Source organism: Blennius ocellaris (genome assembly GCF_963422515.1).
Source record: "Blennius ocellaris genome assembly, chromosome: 14".
Classification (NCBI taxonomy): Eukaryota; Metazoa; Chordata; class Actinopteri; order Blenniiformes; family Blenniidae; genus Blennius; species Blennius ocellaris.
In genome coordinates, this window is record NC_137663.1 from 2760523 (window position 1) to 2781924 (window position 21402).

The window sequence follows — 21402 nt, forward strand, 5'->3', positions numbered from 1 at the left end:
CAGGTTTGAGTTTGTTCAGCGTGCCCCTCCCCCCACAGTTCTAAGTGGGTCCAGCCCCCTGACAAGCACTGAGCCCACTGTTTTGATCAGTTTTTCCAGTCTGTTGTTATTTTAATTTGTGAGACTGCCACCCCAGCACACCATAGCAAAAAAAAAGAGTGCACTGGCCACCACAGTGTGGTAGAACATGGCCATCATCTCTACACATACATCAAAAGACCTCCGAGTCCTCAGGAAGAACAAACTGCTCTGCCCCTTCCTGTAGAGGGCATCAGTGTTCGGGGACTAGTCCAGCTTGTCATCAGTGGTGACACCAAGGGATTTGTAGGTGTGCACCATTGCAATGTCCCCTCCCTGTATGGAGACTGGCAGAAGGGGGGCCTTTTCCTTCCTGAGGTCCACCACCATCTTCTTCATTTTTGCTATATGAAGGTGCAGACAGCAGTCAGTGCACCAGTTCTGGAAAGATGTCACTAGGTTCCTGTACTCTTGCTCCTGATCGCTGCTGACACAAGCCACAATAGCCATATCTTTGGAGTATGATGGAGGAAGATGCTCTATAATCTGGATGTTAGGAGGAAGATGCTCTATAATCTGGATGTTAGGAGGAAGATGCTCTATAATCTCGGTGTTAATGGAGGACGTTGCTCTATAATCTGCATGCTGGTGGAGGAAGATGCTCTATAAAGAAGGAAACTGATGAACTCAAAACAAGAGATAACCTACATCTTAGAAATGTCTTCCAACCTTCCAGCTGATGACTGGAACATGATCACAACCACTAGTGTTGAAGTCAAGAGCAGTTCACCACAGAATATTCATAATCTTTAAATTGACTCCAGTTTGAACAAAAATAACATTTTGTACACTAAAGTTTCTTCCTAACACGTGAAATAAGCTGAAAGAGGTTCATCACAACTTTTTCCTGATTGGTGGAAAATCGAAGTGTTTCATCTTCATCCCATCTTGACATCATCGCTAAAGGCTTCACCGCCTCATTATTTCACCAGAAAATTCAGTGAAAGGCCAATAATGATAATGATGCTTTTCATTTCAACATTAGTAATTATGGTTCATCAAGTCAACACAGGACTGATTTTCCTTACAACTGGACTAAGAGCAGACATAATAATAATCTTATACTTAAATTCACCTTACTTTTGTATGCTAATGCAGATTACCATTTTCCCCTGTTTGTCTTTGTTCTTTTTCCATCGGAGTCGAGAACATGTGCAGCATTTTCATCTAATTATGTCGAAATTGAAACACATTAATCTGAAAACACATAAAACGTGATTTTACTGGTTTTAATTAAGCACCACAGCTGCAGGGCTTTCTTTTGAGTGTCATTACGACGGCACTGTTTGCAGGACGGGAAAATAAATGTCGATGTTGCATTAATGTGAACGGTGACAATTAAGGATATACCAATTATCTCGCCGTCTGTCTGCTGATGAAAGCACAACACATTCGTATGATTGAATTTGACCATGCTATGATGAAACGGCTGCTGTATTTGCTGCCTGCTTCATAGTGTCACGTGTGTGGTGAGCGGCGTGGCAGCGAGAAACATCTGGCCTCCCAGGAGATGCCACCGCCCTGCATCACTGAAACACTCCAACCAATTAGAGCCCTGCGAGTTGCGAGCTTTATGCACAACGAGCAGCCGAGCTCATGCGATGTAGTACAACTTCAACGCAGACACCCTGGCGCCATGAGGACAGGAAGAGGACCCCGTCCAGAAATGTTTACCTTTCACTTATCAAGACCCTGCTGGGACCCGCCAGCTCATGGTGACATGAGGACTCATATTGCAGCACAGTGATGACAATCATTGTGTGTGTGCAGGGGGTGTTTTGTTAATGCTGATGCTCTATCCCACTGCACAAATACCGTGTTGCACAGCAACCAAGAGATGCTTCGCTTTCTCCTCAGACACGACAAAAAACAAGCAGAAGGAGATGGAAATAGTCTCAATAACAGCTTTAAACATCTGTCCAGGGGTTATTATGTATCCGGACTGTCGTCCTAAATCTACATTACAAAACGAATGATACCAACAGGAATGAGAGTAGATTCCTTTCAAAACCTTTTCTGTTCTGGGTGGTTTGGACTTTTGTGCTCAGACATACTACATTTTTTAGATTTGGATTAGCGATGAGAGCCTGAGTTAGTTATCAGAACTTGTCTAGGTTAGTTACAGTGGTCCCTCACTATAGTGCGGTTCATCATTCGTGGCCTCGCTGTTTTGCTGATTTTTTTGTGTATGAACACGCAGTGTTCTGCATCCTGATTGGCTAAGGGAGAACCTGCACATTGTATTCTGTGTCCTGATTGGCTAAGGGACTGTAGACTCTTGTCAATCAACCTCCGTTCCGTGTCTCATGTACGTGAATGCGTTCAACTTGCCAAATACACATCAATGTCTGATCGATAGCAGTGAGACTCTGAAGTGCTGCATGTTTGCAAGTTTTGTTCCTGACAAACCCACAATGTGGACAAAACGTTCTGTATCGACAAAGGAACCTGCGGTCGCAGCCACACAGCAGAGGAATGTTTATGTTTTAAAATCTACTGAGGTTTGAACTTTGGGAGTGTTTAAACAAGAGAGAAATGTGAGGAGATGTTAATTCCTGTGTATAAAGTGTGTGGTGAGGGGTTTTACAGCCTAAAAACATATAACATAACATAACACTTGTAAAAAAATAGAACAAGGTTAACCACTTTGCAGATTTCGCTTATTGCGGGTTACTTTTAGAACGTAACCCCCGTGATAAACGAGGGACCAGTGTATTATAACTTGGGTTAGTTATGAGAACTAGCCTAAGTTAGTTATCAGAACTAGTTTGGGTTAGTTAGTAAAACTAGTCAGGGTTCATTATCAGAACTAGTCAAGGTTAGTTATTAGAACTACTCTGGTTTTGTTATTAGAACTTTTCGAGGTTCGTTATTAGAACCCGTCTGGGTTAGTTATCAGAACTAGTCAGGGTTAGTTATTAAAACCAGTCAAGGTAAGTTATTTGAACTATGCTAGGCTATACTATCAGAACTAGTCAGGGTTAGATATTAGAACTAGTCTAGGTTCGTTTTAACAGTTAGGATGTTTTTGTTTGTTTCAGACAGACAGACAAGCCGAGGTCAACTAAAAGTACTCTACAATCTACTGAGATCACTCTTGAAAACAATTAGAAGTACTAAACAGAGGTAGCCAAACACAAGCAGAGGCCTTCTTTCTCACTCCATCATGCAGTTATGGTGTCGTTGCACTGTTATAAAACATATGAAACATGTTTCACAGCACATGATTTTCTGTGTGAAACAAGCCGTTGGCTGTTGAGTAGAAACTCTTCCTGAATCAGGTTGTCAGGCATCAATCTGATGATTGTTTAGTTGTTGAATCAACCAGTGTGTTAATTTGCTCGCTTGCAGCCTCGAGTCCAAAACATCACATCGTTTTTGTCAAATAGCACATCACCACACTTCCTCTCACATTGTTTTGGGTTGTTGAAGCCTGTGAACATCTGAACATCTTGTTCAGTTCATATTCTGTTAAATTGATGATGAAGTCTCTGTCGACTCGAGTTATTTACTATCGGCTGACTCCACGTTAACCTTCACACCGAGGCTCTTAACCCTCATCACATGGCATCACTCTGACCTGAGGCCGACAAGCACAGCCTCAACTATATAACACTGAAGCTGGTATGGAGGCATCAGAGCTGAAACTCTTTGTCTCATATAGTTTGACTCTGAAGCTGAATTAAGCAGCTCGGCATGATGAACATGAAGATTACCAGTGCAGTGAATAAATCCTTTCAACTGAGATTTCTGATGCATTTACCCATTGTGCTAAATGACTGCGGCCTGTTCTTGCCGCCACGATTGGCCTTTCCCCCGGTCATATCATGTCTGACGTACCTGAATGCTGCCTGGCTGCTTGGACAACCTGAGGTGCTTGGCTCTGGAGCCACATGCAGATTTATATCAGACAGAGCCGGAGGCTACATGTGATATTGAGATGGAAGAAACCAAGACAGCAGAGTGATAAGTTTCAGTTAAAAGGCAGATTTTTTTTCCCTATTTTGCTTATCAAAATGACGATGTCTGTGAATCTGACCTGTGACTCGGTGGCACAGGCCAGTTCCAGTTTGCACATGAAATACATCAGCGTGGCGGCTGGAGACAGGAACGCTTTCCACTCATGTTGGATTAGCAGAGGCTCCAGATGCTCAGGAAATGAATGCAAAATGTTCCTGTCACTTATTCCACAACAGACGCTCGTCGGCAAGGCTAAATCAGTGTTTTGTATTTCACATGTTCTCGAAGCTTTTCCATTTGCCTGCGTGTCCAGAGCCACTGAAAACACAACTTTTCTATAATGGCTCCCAAGGGGGACCTTTTGTAGAAGTTCACACTCAGTGTTGTAGTCTAAATGGGAGACAACGACACTTTATGAAAATGCCAGCATTCCGCCAGCAAACGGAAGTGCTGCTCATGCTCAGAGGTTTATTTTGACAGTCACTGTACTAACAATCCAACTCAGTGGTCTGTCCACGTGAATGTCCGTGTTCTCCCATTTTTAGTGTTTAGAGCCCGGTGTTCACTGCTGCATGTGTGTGCGGTTTCACTACAAAAACAACCAACAGCACCCCCTAGTGGCCCAGCATAAAAATACACATCAAAGTGGTAAATAAATTAAACTTATATTACGCTTTTCTGCTGCTTTTAGTGATTCTGTCGGAAACTGACATCGTTGTAAGAACAATGCCTTGTAAGCAGAAGTGTTTCTAGATGTAAATACTTAGGGGGGCAAGATTTTATTTCAGGTCGAGTGACAACACTGAATTCCAGTAAAGTAAAGTGGGTGCAGAACTTTTTTGCCACAACATTATGACAACTATATAGGCACTGATCCTGTGAAATGGTTGTGTACTAGAAATAGCTAATTAACAGTTATACAAGTAAGATATACTATGAAATGGTTTAACTCAGTTCACCTCCAGTTACCTCCAGTTTCCCCAAGTAAGAGTTTCAAACTCGTAGTTATAAATAATAAACCAAACTAGAAAATTCCCGCGGAAATTTTATTGTGCCTGCCACCTGCCGCCCCCTGCTGCCGAGCGAGTCCGCGGTAGTGTGAAAAATACGTGGAAATCATGTCATTAGCTAGTGATTCTCGATTGCAGCGCCACCACGAGGCCACCCTCCAAATTTCAGCTCATTTGAAGAAACTTGTTAGCATGCGATGCTAACACCTGCAATTTAAGTACGTGGAAACCATGTCATTAGCTAGTGATTCTCGATCGCAGCGCCACCACGAGGCCACCCTCCAAATTTCAGCTCATTTGAACAAACTTGTTAGCATGCGATGCTAACACCTGCAATATAAGTACGTGGCAACCATGTCATTAGCTAGTGATTCTCGATCGCAGCGCTAGGACGAGGCCACCCTCCAAATTTCAGCTGATTTGAACAAACTTGTTAGCATGAGATGCTAACAGCTAACAGCGATTTAAGTACGTGGAAACCATGTGGTCAGCTAGTAATTCTCGATCGCAGCGCCACCACGAGGCCACCCTCCAAATTTCAGCTCATTTAAACAAACTTGTTAGCATGCGATGCTAACACCAGCGATTTAAGTACGTGGAAACCATGTCATTAGCTAGTGATTCTCGATCGCAGCGCCACCACGAGGCCACCCTCCAAATTTGAGCTCATTTGAACAAACTTGTTAGCATGCAATGCTAACACCTGCGATTTGCCTGAAAAGCGCAGAAGTTACCTCCCAGGTGTGGCTGACCTGGAATCTGGAGTTTTATGACATTCTGAGATGGTAGGCCAATTAGCTTAGCGCAGCGGCTAACTACCTAGTGCGCCGTGATCGCAGCACCCCCATGAGGCCACCCTCCAAATTTCAGCTCAATTGAAGAAACTTTGTAGCATGCTAATTGGCATGCTAACAAGTGTTGATGCTGAGTCATTGCCATCAGCATTAAAATGCATTGAAAAGTATGGTGCCTAAGCTACTGTGTGTGTGTGAGCACTGTGTGGTCAGCCATCATGTTACTGGTCCAGCCAATCAGAGGAGCCGTGTGTGTTGCCAGGCAGATTGGGAACAGCTTGTGTGATGTCATGGAGCCGGCTCCTGATTGACAAGCTGCTGCAGGTGGCAGAGATTATGAGACCTTATGTGAGGGAAGAAGGTGTTTAAGCAGAAACGCAGGTCCCGAACAACTGCTTATAGTTGGAGAACCGTGACCCTTGGGTGAAAAATTCCTTCACCGTGGGCGTCGGGAGAAGTTGAAGGACGTGCGGTGTGGTTTTCGTGTCCTCACGAGGTTCCGTCTCCCCGTGAGGACTTGAAACAAATGGCTGAACTTTGGGGATTTGGGGAGAAAACGTCTCCCCAAAATACATAGGAGCGGGTTACAGAAAATCCTGCGCTCCCTGTCAATTAAGTCCCCTGGAGGGAGAACCGTGTCTCTCTGAGACAAAAGTGTCCCCTCGTGAGAAGCACAAGGCCTGTGGCTACATTTTGATGTATAATATGTTGAGAAAGACGAAGAAATGTGTCTGTGGTGACGAGATAAAAACTTTTTTTTGTTTGTGAAACGGCAGTTTCTCTCACTCTGACCGAAATCTTGTCACTCTAACTTTTCACATACACACCCATACAAAACTGGAAAAAGGAGGGAAAACTTGATGACATTCGAAGGCTGACAGTTGAGAGAGTTGTGAGAAATCTGAGGACATATGTGAATAGAGGACAAGTGTGGCAACGTTTTAAGAGTAAGTTGGAGTCTGTAGCTGAAAATTTGGCGACGTGATGTGGCGGGGAAAAAGTGTGATTTTTTTTTCAGTTTTTTCTTGGCTCCCATGTTAATCAGATGTAAAAATCATCGCCTTTTTTACGTGTTGTTCGGAAGCCGTTTGCGATATCCATAATCCAAATGGATGCACAGGATTCCCGATAATTCCCTAATTAGCGATATGCTTTTTGTCTACGTACTCCAAACGGTGCGGGACTAGTAGTCCGGCAAACTTTGTGCGGCAGAGGAAGAATAATAATATTTTTTTTAAAAACGGCGCCTTCCCAGGATTGTAATAATTGTGCGACGCCTCTTACAGGCACAATTAATTAATTTTGATTCTTTACTGTTTGTTAGCTTTAGCTGCTTACAAGCTGGTATTTGTGATGACTCGCTCCGGTTTTGTGAAGCAGTTCCTAAATCAGCACCAGCCAATCAACTCTGAGTATTTAAATGATGTTGTTAGTAGGACCTCAGGCTTCAAGCCCTACGAGTAGGGTTGAGTACCAAAATTTGGTTCCAAGTAGGAACCAAATCAAAAACGGCGGGTACCGGGTACCCATAATATTTTTTTGGTTTTACCTATTAGGGCTCTCAATTAATCGAATTCTAATCGTGATTACAACTACGGCTCCAGACGATCTCAAAATTGAACATGAAAGCACAGCGCAGTGTAACATCAAAGGACTTCCAACCGGAAATCCCGACTCTCTACAAAATAAGGTTCCCCGCTGTGGTGATCAGTTAAGGTCATAATTCACCCAGTTACTGCAGGGCGATGGGGAACTTTATTTGGTAGAGAGGCGGGATTTTTGAGCGGAAGTAGTTTTGTTGTTCCACAGTGTGTGCGCTCCATTGGAGATGAGAGAACAAAGAGAGAAAGGACAAGAGTGAGTGTGTTTGAATGGAAAACAAAGTTTGGCGTTTAGCTACACTTATGTAATATATACTGCATGTAGAGAGAGGGGCGAGCTACACTAATGTAATACACACTGCATGGTGAGAGAGGGGCGAGCTACACTAATGTAATACACACTGCATGGTGAGAGAGGGGCGAGCTACACTAATGTAATACACACTGCATGGTGAGAGAGGGGCGAGCTACACTAATGTAATATATACTGCATGGTGAGAGAGGGGCGAGCTACACTAATGTAATACACACTGCATGGTGAGAGAGGGGCGAGCTACACTAATGTAATACACACTGCATGGTGAGAGAGGGGCGAGCTACACTAATGTAATACACACTGCATGGTGAGAGAGGGGCGAGCTACACTAATGTAATACACACTGCATGGTGAGAGAGGGGCGAGCTACACTAATGTAATATATACTGCATGGTGAGAGAGGGGCGAGCTACACTAATGCTCCATCAGTGTGGAAGACTATAAGCAGGAGTCGACTTATACATTTCTATGAGCTCTGCCTTCTTCTGTGTTTTTGGTGTGTTTGGTGAGTTACAGCACCTCTCAAGGCCTGGCATACGAACTACATGACCTGAAGCTTTGTGTTGAGCCGTGTTCAAAATGACGTGTGGACGGAACTTTTATAAGAACCTTGGCGAGAAAAAAGATGGTGGATGCTCATGTGGAGGCAGCCTTAATGTCAATTTACACTTTCTGGGTTTCCAAGGTTTGTGTTGTCCATGTGATGTAACTATGGTCATCAACCCGGTGTGCGAGGGTCCCTCTGCAGTCGACAGCAACAGGAGTGGAGATACTTTGGGGATCGTTCCACTCCGTTATGGAATGCGTACCAATGTGAACATTAAAATGTTGCACGAAAGGAACCCCGTGCAAATCCGCCGTCTGCATGCAGGTCGAAGCGGTCTGCGGTCAGGCAGTGCAGAATGTATGGAAGTGCCTTTAACTAGCGTGCAGGAGAGTATTAGTCCTCCGGTGGCAGGCCCAATGACAAGCAGCTAAAGTGAATGATTACACTACTGGCCAGCTGTAAGTAAGACCCATTAATGTGATTTTGGGATAATGCCCATTGATTAATATGGTCCTGGAGGCTTAGACGTTGAAGGAGTGCGCTTGTCATCCCGGCAAAGGACCCTGTAGATATCTGCCATCTGTACACAATAGCAGAAAAAAACCTCACTGCCAACATTTTAATTTATTTTTTCCCCAAAGGTGAGGCGATATGAGATCTAAGCCGAGTCTGAAAAGAAGATAGGTGATATTGCTCGCTGTGGGCCTGATTAAAGCTGCTATATTGAGAGTGAGACTATCAGTTCACAGGAGGGGAAAAAAAGCTTTTTTTTCCAGTGTCAGTCATGCAGGATCATTACACATCAGCCATGGGGAAGCAAGTTATCTTCACTTTCATTCTTCAAGGTTTAAGAGCATCGGCATTCTTTCTTCATTGGCTCTGGCCAGGCCGGCCACGGCTGGGAGACTGCAGCCGCAATGACGCCTTATCGCGGCACTCGCGTGTATTAACACCGCTTGCTCACTCCGTGTCGGCCCACTGCCAGGCCACATAAGGAAATACAAGGCTGACCATTTGAAATGAGGGGAAAGCAATGTTCACTTTCACTGCAAGTTCACCTTCCCACTGTCTGGATTTGGTTTAATTCCTGAATGTGTCCAAGAAAAACAAACTCCACAAAACTCAATATTAAAATAACAAGAAAGAAATTGGTCATCGTGTATAGGAGGTTCAGGAGCATGTATCACATAAACTCTCGTTGAAACTAAAGCAGATAACCAACCGAAGGTCATAGAAAACATTTGGAGTTTTTTGGGGTCAACCACAAAATGGAATTATTTTGTGAGAGTTTATGATGTCAATGGGGAGTGGAAGGGGCGTGGCCAAAATGTTACTTCTATTTTTTTAGGTTAACTCTACTTTATGTGTGTTGCGGTTTGAATGTCGGAAGTTTCTATATGTGTAGAGTTCCTCCTGTGAAAAGAGAATTTCTTTCTATATTTGGTCAAGTGGAAAGAAAGAAAGAGAGAAAGAAAGAAAGACACACTACTGTGTTGATTCGGGTGGATTCACAGACACTCTTTTCTCCGCTGGTTGGATTTTGAATTTGCTGATTAATTTACAGTCTTGGATGTTGACGAACAATAAAGTCTCTTATTCTGCTCATGTTCATTTTAAGCATCTCGCTCACTTTGCACCACTTTTCTTCAGTTTGTTATACATTCCTGTGTTGTCAAAAGCCCCATCTAAAAACCTAATTGCCCTTGCAGTAAAACAAAGATGCCTCTATGGATCCACTGCGCTCAGATTATATCTCAGTCGAGGTTTGACGCCGTTCGTCGCCACGTTACGAAAGTGACCTCGCAGCACACCAGCTTCTTCGGACGTGCACCTCGCCTCTCCATGGCGACGCCAGTCTTCATGATCGTTCATTCAATGCCGACCTTCAGACACTTTCAATAACGGCGCTGTCAGTCCGTCAGTCACGAAGCTTTCAGATCGACTTGATATACGGCAGAAGTAAAAAGCTTAAATGTCAACAGCGCTCTCCAGTCAGAACATGCTTCACTCGGCAGGGCTCCTGCAGTCACGCCTCATCATTCAGGAACTCAGGATCATATTTCATCTCGAAAGACGGAATATTTTAATTCTGGGTCAGACTCATCCACACGCGTTACCTCGGGTTATTTTATAAATACCCAGACAAGTTAACGATGTGATGTATGACCAAAGGAATCTTCAAGGCTCGGTTTAATGGCTCAACGCTTTCTTTGACTCGTCCAAGTCTGGTCGGAGCACTTAAGGACAATCCATCCATCCATCCATCCATCCATCCATTTTTCATTTTTAAGCATCCATCCATCCATCTGTCCACCATCCATTTTCCACCAATACATCCATTCATTCATTCATCTTATCTTCATTTTGTATCCATTATCCATCCTTAATTTTTTAACCATACATCCATCTTTCATCCCTCCATCCATCATCCATCCATCCTTCATTTCTTAACTATCCATCTATCCATCCATCTGTCCATACATCCTTAATTTCTTTATCCATCCATCATCCATCCATCCATCCTTCATTATTTATCCATCCATCCTTCATTTTTAACCATCCATCCGTCCTTCATCTTTTTAACCAACAATCCATCCATCCAGCCTTAATTTCTGCATCCATCCACCCATCCTTCATCTATCCATCCATCCATCCATCCATCCATCCATCCATCCATCCATCCATCCATCCACGTTGTTCAATATTGACTGATATTGGTAGTGAAGAACTTTAACATTTTTGGTAGTTTGTCTTTGTGCCTTTGACTTATGGCTTCTTGCTACCATCGATGACAAAATGTGAGGTTAATGATAAAAAAGAAAATCCATTGTCATGTCTTTTTTTCCCCTGAAACTAATCTCCTCACTTACAGTGATAACTTCCTGTCTCCCAGCCACCAAGAGTCGGACCAGACTTGTCACTGAGCAGACTATTGTTGAGGATGACTGTGAATAATTGCTGCAGCGGGGTGGGAATTATTGGATGAAACTGTGCATTTACCACAACCTCTAGTAAAACCTCTGAGGGAACAAAACAATTATTCATCCCTTCAATACGTGAGGTGATACTGTGAGAACCGTCTCCACCGTCCAGCATAGGGCAAAAACAGCCATGCAAAGTTGTTATTATTTTCTTTATTGGATTATGTTTGCAGTTCAGAGTGCATGAATGAACTTCTCTGTCTGTGTCCGCCCCCCCCCCCCCCCCCCCCGACGTACAGGGTTATTGCAAGGACACACACTGTGTCTTGCCTAACAGAGAGAATGTCTCGTTTCCTGTTTGGGACTTTTAGTTCTCTCTCCAGATACTGTGTTCCAAAGACATACAGTACATGTTGACAGTGCTTGAAACTGTTTTATAGGATTATTACAGGCTGGATCTGATGCAACAACGACACATCTTATTAGGCAGGAATAACAACATTACCCAATACCTTCAGGAGATCAATACAAACAAACCAAAGATTTAACAATGGTTCCAGTTTTTATGTGAAAGCCCAACAGGTAAACGGAGAAAATGGGCCAATGTTTAACCTTCATGGATGCTCGTCGCCTCGTCGATTATCCTGACATTTTCTAGGTGGTTGTAAACACTTGTATGTGGTGGCAGCAGGCACATGTTGTGGAGTTGACATGAATCCCCAGTGTAAGAAGATTGCCGGTGGCTTCCTTTCATCGCAAAGGCATTCTGTATCTTCTCTGACCGCATGACGTAAGACCCCACTTTTATAAACTGCTGCTTGTTGGTCGTCTTCTGCCTGCGACAGGCCCATTGGGCAAATTGGATGCTTTAAATTGCCCTCAGGTGCAAGCATGGTGATTGTCTCTCCTCCTTGGCCGTGTCCATGGAGTATTGTGTTCATCCCCACTGTCAGTTGGCGACGGCCCCGAACCCCGACAAACTGAGCAGGGAGGATAGATGGATGGTCAGCGAGGAGTGAAGACGATGTTTCCAGTTTTCACAGACAATTGAGCGAAGGCAGCGCCGGCAGGAGAGTGTGTATACAGTAAGTAACACATTTAGATTCAATCTCCATTCACAGCTCATTGAGATAAAAACTTGTTACTGAGCGCCGCGTCTTGCACTGAATTATGTTCACGCACCATTTTGTTTTGTATCGACTCCTGATTGAATTGTGGGCAGCATATAAATCTTTTATTCTCCCTTCTTGTTGAAATGCAGGGTAAAAAAATAATTCAGCCACAAGGAGAGATTTGTTGCGTTTTCAACAGTTTACACAACGGACTCAGTGTGTTATGGAAATATTACACCTCAGGAGTATGTCTTTTGTTGTAGTTGTTGTCATTTTCAATACTAGATTTGTTATTTTTGTCACATTTTCCCTAATAAAAACCTAATTGTCTCCATTCAAAAGCTTTTTACATATATTTGGGCAGGAACAAACACATTTAACAAAATGCCGACAGAAATGCAAAGCAGTTGTCAGGTATATGCTTTTCTAGCCAAAAGTGATTTGCCTCCAGAGTCGCTGGCTTTGCTTTTAATACTAAAACAAATATTGTCATTACAAACAGCACAAAAAAACCCAATAAAATATAAAATAAAGGCAAAAGGAAAAGGCAAAACTGATGAGACTAGAAACTGGAAAAACACACTACTCCAAGCTGTACAGAATCATATAAAAGTCCCTGCTCAGAGGAATTTTGGGTTGTTAAAGACTCTAAATAGTTTTATTTGAAGCTGGAAACAGTGTTGAGATCATATAGTGAAATTAAACTGACTTTGCAGAATCTGGAGAGCAATTAAAAGTCAAAAATTACCCTCAGAAGCATAGCTTCTTATTGTGGATTAAACTAGAGTACCATGGAAAATACATGAAAAAAAAGAAAGGCTCTGTCTGGGAATCAAACCAGGCCCATCGATCAACGATCAAAACATGGATTTCAAAATCTGGCATCATCTGCTGTTGCTCCGAGCCAGGGTTGGGAAGGTTACTTCAAAAATGCAATCCGTTACAATTACAAGTTACCTGTCAAAAAATGTTATCAGTAACTTACTCTAAGTACTAAAATAAAAAAGTAACGTACCCGAGTACTTTTAGTTACCTTTGGATTACTTCACCAGAAGAATGTGTCATCTGCTCAGTGTAGTGACACGTCTTATACACTAATTACACTGAACAAGTTTTGAACTATCAAAACTCAGTAACCAATCAGGTGTCGAACACTGATTTTCTTTTTTTAAAGAATCAAAACCACAATACAAATAAAGCTTTCAATTATTCAAGTGTTAGTCCTCAAAAGTATTTCTATTCAACAAAATGTGCCTCATCTTTTTCAAAACACTTTCAAATCTCTCTCTCTCTCTCTCTCTCTCTCTCTCTCTCTCTCTCTCTCTCACATCCTGTTTGGTTTTAATGTCGTTGTTTTTTTTTCGCACGAACTATAAATGTTTGATAGGTGTGAGAGGCTGTATCTGGCAGCATGAATCACTGATTGTTAATAACCGAACAACCCGCTGCTCAGTCAACCAGCAGACTTAAAAAAAAAGTAATGGCACATGTAGCCCCAATTAATTAATACCTAAACATGAGATTCTCTAAACATATTGAGAATGTCTTCCTACCCTCAGCACCAGTACTGGTATAGACAGGTTACTGACAGGTTATGAGCTAATAAAACTAGTTGACAGAGTCCAGGAGTGGATCAGTGAAAGTGAGCGGGTTTTATCCTACCAGATGTTTCTTCAGGCGAGACCTCGAGTTTCACTGCTGGGAGGCGTCGTTAGCATTGTACAGAGAAGTGAAGAGACTCCTCCCACTTTTAAACATAATGACGAGAGCAGCGAGGGCTTACAGGAAGCATCTCCGACTCCTACACTCCTCTGAATTTGTCCAGTTGTCTCGTGACTTCCAAAGTAAAGCGGGCTATGGTGGAGCATGGCGGGGTGGGGCATTGCGGGGCATGGTGGGATATGGTGGGGGTGTGGTGGGGCATGACAGGGTATGGTGGGGGTGTGGAGAGCAGCAGTCTCCACAGTGAGAAACACAGCTGAGCGAAGAAAGTCAGTCATGTTTATGTTGTGAAAAGCTTTTCTGTATCCAACAAGTTGTTGTTGTATTGATCGCCCCGGAGGCAGCTTTAATTTTTCAGAGTAAATAAACAGAGTGAAACAGGAAAAGCACAGTGCAGGCTGCAGTGTCTCCTGAGCAGATGTATACGATCCGGAGGATTAAATGGACTGCAGGCGACGGCAAGGAGGGGAAATAAAAATTAGCATCTAAAAATTATTTTAATGGATCGGTTCACTTTATTTTGAAGCAATTTTCTTTTGGATTGTTTTTTGAAACTGTTTGTTGGTGGGTAAATTATTTGTTGGTTGTTGGATTAGTTGGTTGATGGTTTATTTAACCAACTGCCCCCCGCCAGATCCCCTGGAAAAGCCCAAACACAGGGAGAAAAAGCAAACTACACACACACTATTGGTCCCAGTCTGGATTTCACTGTTTCACTGTAACCACTGCACCAACGTGTCACCCTTTATTTTTTGCATTTTTGCAAATTTTAAGAAAGTAAACAACAAACGAGGGCAAAAACTGCTGAATATACAGGATGCAATATTCACCTGAGCATTTTAATTCTTTACTTTGCTACTTTACCCCCTTGCAGTTGACAAGGTGCCCTCCTGTGCCTTGTTTCATCCGCATCCTATTAACTGTGCTTTATGACAGAGCGATATTTGCATTACTAACCTGCAGGCTGCTCCGCCAGATGCCTTCGAGCCGCCCCGATACAACGGCCCATAAAACACACAGAAGAGTCAAAACTGAGAGGAGTCACTCCATTCTGGACATCAATAACGATAAAACCACTTCTGAAGCGCATCACGTCATGCGTTTACAGCTTGTCTGGAGTTTAATTATATGTCCATGATTGGAAAGAAATAAGCCTTGGTTTCTGCCGAGACCCATTTCAGGTACATATACTGTGAAAAAACATAAAACACAATGAACTGAATGCACAAAATATCAACATTTAAACTGTAACTGTAACCAAAATAAACTATTCATTCATTCATTCATGATTGACCTCCAGCCCGTTTGTTAGCATGTGACGATCTGCGTTTGGTCACTGTTCATACCTTCACAACAAACAATAGCACCATTTGTTTTCGCTGGTCAAACGTAAAATTGTGAACTCGCCCTAAACTGCTCGCAGCGGTGGATGCCTGCGATTGACCGGTGACCTGAGCTGTATGTGACCTGCCCTTCACCCGGTGTCATCCGGGATCAGATCCAGCTTACTGCAGCCGCAGCCTGAATGAGGCGGGCGGGGAGTCCTGCAGGGCCTCCGTCCTGAAACTTCCAGCAAGTCCACCAAGCTCTGCACACGGCCCAATAACGAGCCGCTCATCTGGACCCGGTGTAGGACTGACGCCTTCCAGGACCTGGACTGGCACCTCTGGAAGTTGATGGATGGATGCATGGGTCGCTTTTTATAGCTTCTTGCAACCAAGCATCACAGAACCTCAACACTGAAAAAATACCTGTCTTATCTGGAAAATACTCAAATGTATAATGTCAAATACAACAGAGTCATCTAAAGCCTGCCTTCTTTCTTTCCTTCCTTCCTTCCTTCCTTCCAACAATACCACTTGAGCAATTATAGGAGGAAAACAATTTCCCTTTTAACAGGAGGGAACCAGGCTATGTTCCATTTGGGGTTCGGGGATAGAAGGAGAGAAAAGGAGAGAGATAGAGATTGTTGCTTGGGATTCAAACCCTGGTTTGGGGGACGTGAGATTCATAAATTCTCTATTGAACATTACGATTCTTCCAAAATTTGCAGGTTAATCTAACAATTCTTGGACATATTCATTCCTGTCTCCACCTTCTTGGATTTCCTTTGGGATTTTGATTCATTTGTGAAGCTCAGCCAGTAAATCAAGAGCACGGCGGCATTAACTCACATCAGTGAGCGGTGGTGGTAAGCCTACTACGTTCAAGGATTCAAGGATTCAAGGATTCTTTATTGTCATATCAAAGAAATGATACGAAATTTGGACTCAGGTCCCGGTGAGCCAGTAATAAAATATATAGTAATAAAATATATAGAGCGTAAAATATATACAAATATACAAGAGCAGAAATGTAAGTGTGAAGTGTTTGTAGTGCAGGAAGATGAGGGAGTCTATGGAACATGGCTGACTGACGTACCAAATTACAGGCGGCAGAAACTTTGCTACGCCTCCATTCAAAGGCGTTTCCAACGTGGTGCGAGGGCGCCGCTTGTGGTGAACTGTGGTCTCTGAGCTTTCTGCCTGGTTTCTCTCTGCAAACAAACACACTGCACCTTCTGTCAGTGGCAAAGCCACACTGATGGCTCATTCAATAAGGTAAATGGGGCAGAGAAAAAGCTAACACACACACACACACACACACACACACACACACACACACACACACACACACACACACACACACACACACACACACACACACACACACACACACACACACACAGACTCTAAACTTAATTTACTCAACCTTGAAGTTTCAAGTCCATGAACCAGAAAAAAGCCAATAAGATTGTCATGTTTTATTTACAATCATATTGAAAACACGGCGATATAACTTCGTTCTTCTGTCACGGACGTGTGACTTCAGAAGAGTCTGTCAGCTCTGCTGCTTTCTGGGTGTTAAGGACACATATTGAAGCCCTGGAAGGTTTTATTTTTTAGACGTAACCGTCATAATATTTAAGAATGCACTGATACCGATACCAGCATCAGGTCCAATACTGCACAGACTATTGAAACTCGGAGAAAAAGTTCCCCGACACAACCCAGTGAGTATTGCATGACATAATGTGGCACCAATATCAGCAGCAGGTGGACGAGAGGATGACCGATGTCCGCGGTTCGGAGATTCTTTTATATTAATGAGAATGCTCCAGCCGACCTGCTCAAAAACAGTCTCACTCCACCCAAAATACTTATGAAAAGTGGGATTAGGAGATAATATACGTTATTCTGTAGAGGATTAGATTCTCTTTGAAAACATCGCTAGACATTTTTCACGAAACATGGCGGCCCTTTTCAACACACATTGACTCACCAACAATCATGGCAATAAGCAATTGACCCCCTCCCTCCTTTGTTTACTTTTTATTCATACTATCTCATTTTTTTGTTACTTTTTATTATTATCATATATCTGTTATATGCTCCTCTGGACTACAGTTTTTTTGTGGGTTTTTTTAATTTTCTGAGGTGTGTGTGGGTATAAATGGACAGCATGTATGTGTGGTAACTCAGTTAGGAGGGGAATTAGATTTTAAACCGATGGGAAATATTGTTTTGTGACGGAACTGCTGTTTATTATGACTGTCAAACTATATTTCCTAGTTTGTTCTGTGCCAAAATCAATTAAGAAACTTTTAACAACAAAGAATACATGAAAATGAGGAACATAAGACAGTGTGTAAGACAGTTAAGTTTCGACTAAATATCAAGAGGGGGAAGACAATTCGTACAACACCAGCAATTTCACCACCACCTGAGTGAGCTCGATGCCACGTATCGGCGTGCGCCATGCTACATGTTACATACTAAAGAGTTTCAGGCTCACACACCAGCGATGCTACATGCTACATGCTAAAGAGTTGTAGACTCACACACCAGCGATGCTACATGCTACATGCTAAAGAGTTTCAGGCTCACACACCAGCAATGCTACATGCTAAAGAGTTTTAGACTCGCACACCAGCGATGCTACATGCTACATGCTAAAGAGTTTCAGGCTCACACACCAGCAATGCTACATGCTAAAGAGTTTTAGACTCGCACACCAGCGATGCTACATGCTACATGCTAAAGAGTTTCAGGCTCACACACCAGCGATGCTACATGCTACATGCTAAAGAGTTTCAGGCTCACACACCAGCAATGCTACATGTTACATACTAACGAATTTTAGACTCACACACCAGCGATGCTACATGCTACATGCTAAAGGGTTTCAGGCTCACACACCAGCAATGCTACATGCTAAAGAGTTGTAGACTCACACACCAGCGATGCTACATGCTACATGCTAAAGAGTTTCAGGCTCACATACCAGCAATGCTATATATCACATGCTAGACATGATTAAAGTCTGACTGAGTCACTCATGAACAGACCTTGAGGTTTTGTTGATAAGGAAATTGTGTTGAGGTGATTCGCGGAGATGCAGAGATTTTGCATGTCGAGTATGAAATGAGTTTTATGCATTAAATACTCAACTGTGGGTGTGTGGGTGTGTGAGTGGGTGTGTGGGTGTTGAATGCGTGCATGGGTGCGACAGCTGGATTTACCAAATAAACCAAAACAAAGTTATATGAGTATAAATTAACTGACTGTCACTGACTGCTTGTCAATACTTGTGTTTGTTCAGAGGTTATTACACCAGAGCCACGGCATTGGAAAGAATCCTTTAAAAAGTAGTGCAGCAATAAAGTGTTAAGCAACAATCTTTCCACGTTTAACACATGGATTTACTGGACAGAACAAATAAGATCCTCTCAAGTCTGTCTTTTCTTCATCATCGGGTCAATGCACATGTTACATAACGTCTCCCGACGCCTGGAAACACTGCACCTTCACAGAGGACTGAATATTCCTTCGAAATGAAGTGACCGTACATTATCGGCTCCCTGCCTGTCAATAAAGTCCACATCTTAGTACGCCCTGTGCCCTTTTAAAACTCTTTGTATTTGGGTAATGCTCTGAAAATAGGTCATTTTCTCCATTTTCTTCAGGGAGCGGATTGCCCTGATCGCATGTGAACGTTGGGCTGAAGTGAGTCACAGACTTCCTCTGCTTCACCGAGCTAAAGGTTGACATGAGCGTCCGCTGCCTGGCTCCTTGGATTTAACATTTTTCTTATGCTGCTGTTTTATTCAGCTGATGAATGGCTGATTATGCTCAAAGAGAGTGGAGAAGAAGAAGCGATGACGAAGGGAGCAATAAAGGACAACCAGAAAGAGAGATCGAAGAGGGCCGACCAAAGAAAAGCTGCATGAAAAATACATCCAAGTCTTTGTACGCAGCACTGATTGAGCGGATGGAGTTCTTCATAATGGATTCTGTGACATCACTCAACATGTATTAGTGATGAAGAGGAAACTGGGCGTGTCTCACATAAACTCCTCGCACCTCAACTTACAGGGAAAACTCACCAAGAGTCTTGTATTCCATTTTGTCAACTGTCCTGATGTCACTGGCGTGATTTCATCGACGTGATGTCATCAGCTCAGAGCCAGAAGAGGAAGACGTGAGTAAAGTGGGTGGGTTGGTGGCGTGTGGCGCTGTGACTGATTTTAAAAGGCCGAAATGAACCAACTGGAAAAGATCCCAGTGAAATATAGATCTATGACCTGGTCTGTCTGTGTGTGTCTCACACACACACGCACACACACACGCACGCATGCACACACACACACACACACATGCACACACACGCACACCTCTTCAGTGAGTGTCATTAAGCTGATTTCTTTGTGTAAACTCCTGAGGAGTGTACATGTCGCTACATGCCGCTGGGGCTCTCAGCAGAAACAGGGTGACCTTCACTTCACTTGAGATGATTAGTCATCAGCCTGCAGGACCTGCATCCTTTATCATCCCCAAATCGGAAGTAAACGCTCGGTCCGGAGTAATTTAATCAGCGTGTATTGTGGCTGTGCTCTTCCATTATAATTAGCTTGTCTTGCGACCACAAACACAAGCTCCATCACAGCCCGCTCCTTAATGAAACCGGTAACATCCTCCGAGGTGAAACAACCTCCACAATGAATTTAGGATTCGCAGCTTTAATGAGCTCAAAATGTGAGAATCTTGTTTTCATCTGATGAGTCTCTTTGTGAGATAAGGTTTTCACTCGTGCACCAGAGGTGTCCAACATGTTAGTTCAGAGGCCGCATACAGCCCAGTTTCATCCTGAGCTGGTAAAATAGAACCACAATAACCCTTAAACCTATACACTCAAGTTGTTCTTGTTGTGGCCGCAGAGTGTACATCATGGTCTACTGTTTCTACTGTTTGCTCACTGGTTTGGCCAAATTAGAAGCTTTTCCAGGCTGGTTTTTGCCCACCACCTTATATTTTACACCCCTGACCTAGAACATGATTAATTGAGATGTAGATTAATGTTTTTCCTAGTCATACGAAGCCTAAATATGTTAATATATGTAATTTTAGTATCGAGTGAAAGCTATCTCCTTCTGTTCTTGTAGCAGTCGGACCTGTAGCATCCACTGGAAGGAGTAAATTCCAGCTCCCAGCAAGAAAAGCTCCGTTATTTTAAACATTTGGTGAGCTTAACTAAAATAAACCTTGCCACATTTAAAGAGCACATTTCTGTACTGAGTGGGGTCAATCCTTTCTAATGTAATGACTCTGGGGACTCTCCAGCGTCGACACCCTGGTGGTACTCTAAATTCCCAGCCTGGTGGGAGTCTACAGGAGCAGAGGATACATTACCAGGAGGTCAGGCTTGTGTATTGTGCGTTTGGTTTGGAAACCTCTGAAATGTAGAGCAACCAAAGGCGACAGGCTCCTTATGCATCGACTGCACTTGTTGCCTTTTTATGAAATTAGATTTGTTTGTTTTTCTGTCTGTGAAAAGCAGCTAGAAAGGACTAGCTAATAAATAAAGGCAGATAGATGCCATGACACCATGGAGTGGACAATGAGAACCACTTTGTTCTCATTGTCTCTACTGAGCATGTGCACAACGATTAGTTACTCCAGCTGGGGTGACTAGGACCCAGGTCCAGGACCAGGACCATGAGCTATTCAAGGTCTAAAATTAAAAAAAACATTTTCACAAAATGGCATTTGATAGAGCCCAAGCATTTTCATCAGTGACTCTGAGCATCTGAGCACCACTGTCATGTAAACGTACTTTTAAACCCAACAAAAGTTTTGCATTTTCACTTGAACTCCTTTGTAGAGAAGAACCAATCCAGCTTTTTCAGTTTCAATGCCAATGTTGCAGCTGTGAGTATCAGCCGATACCCAATACCGATCTGATACGTGATTGAGCTAAAAAGCGATATACCTTCACATGTAGACAAGAATAGCGGAACTCTCA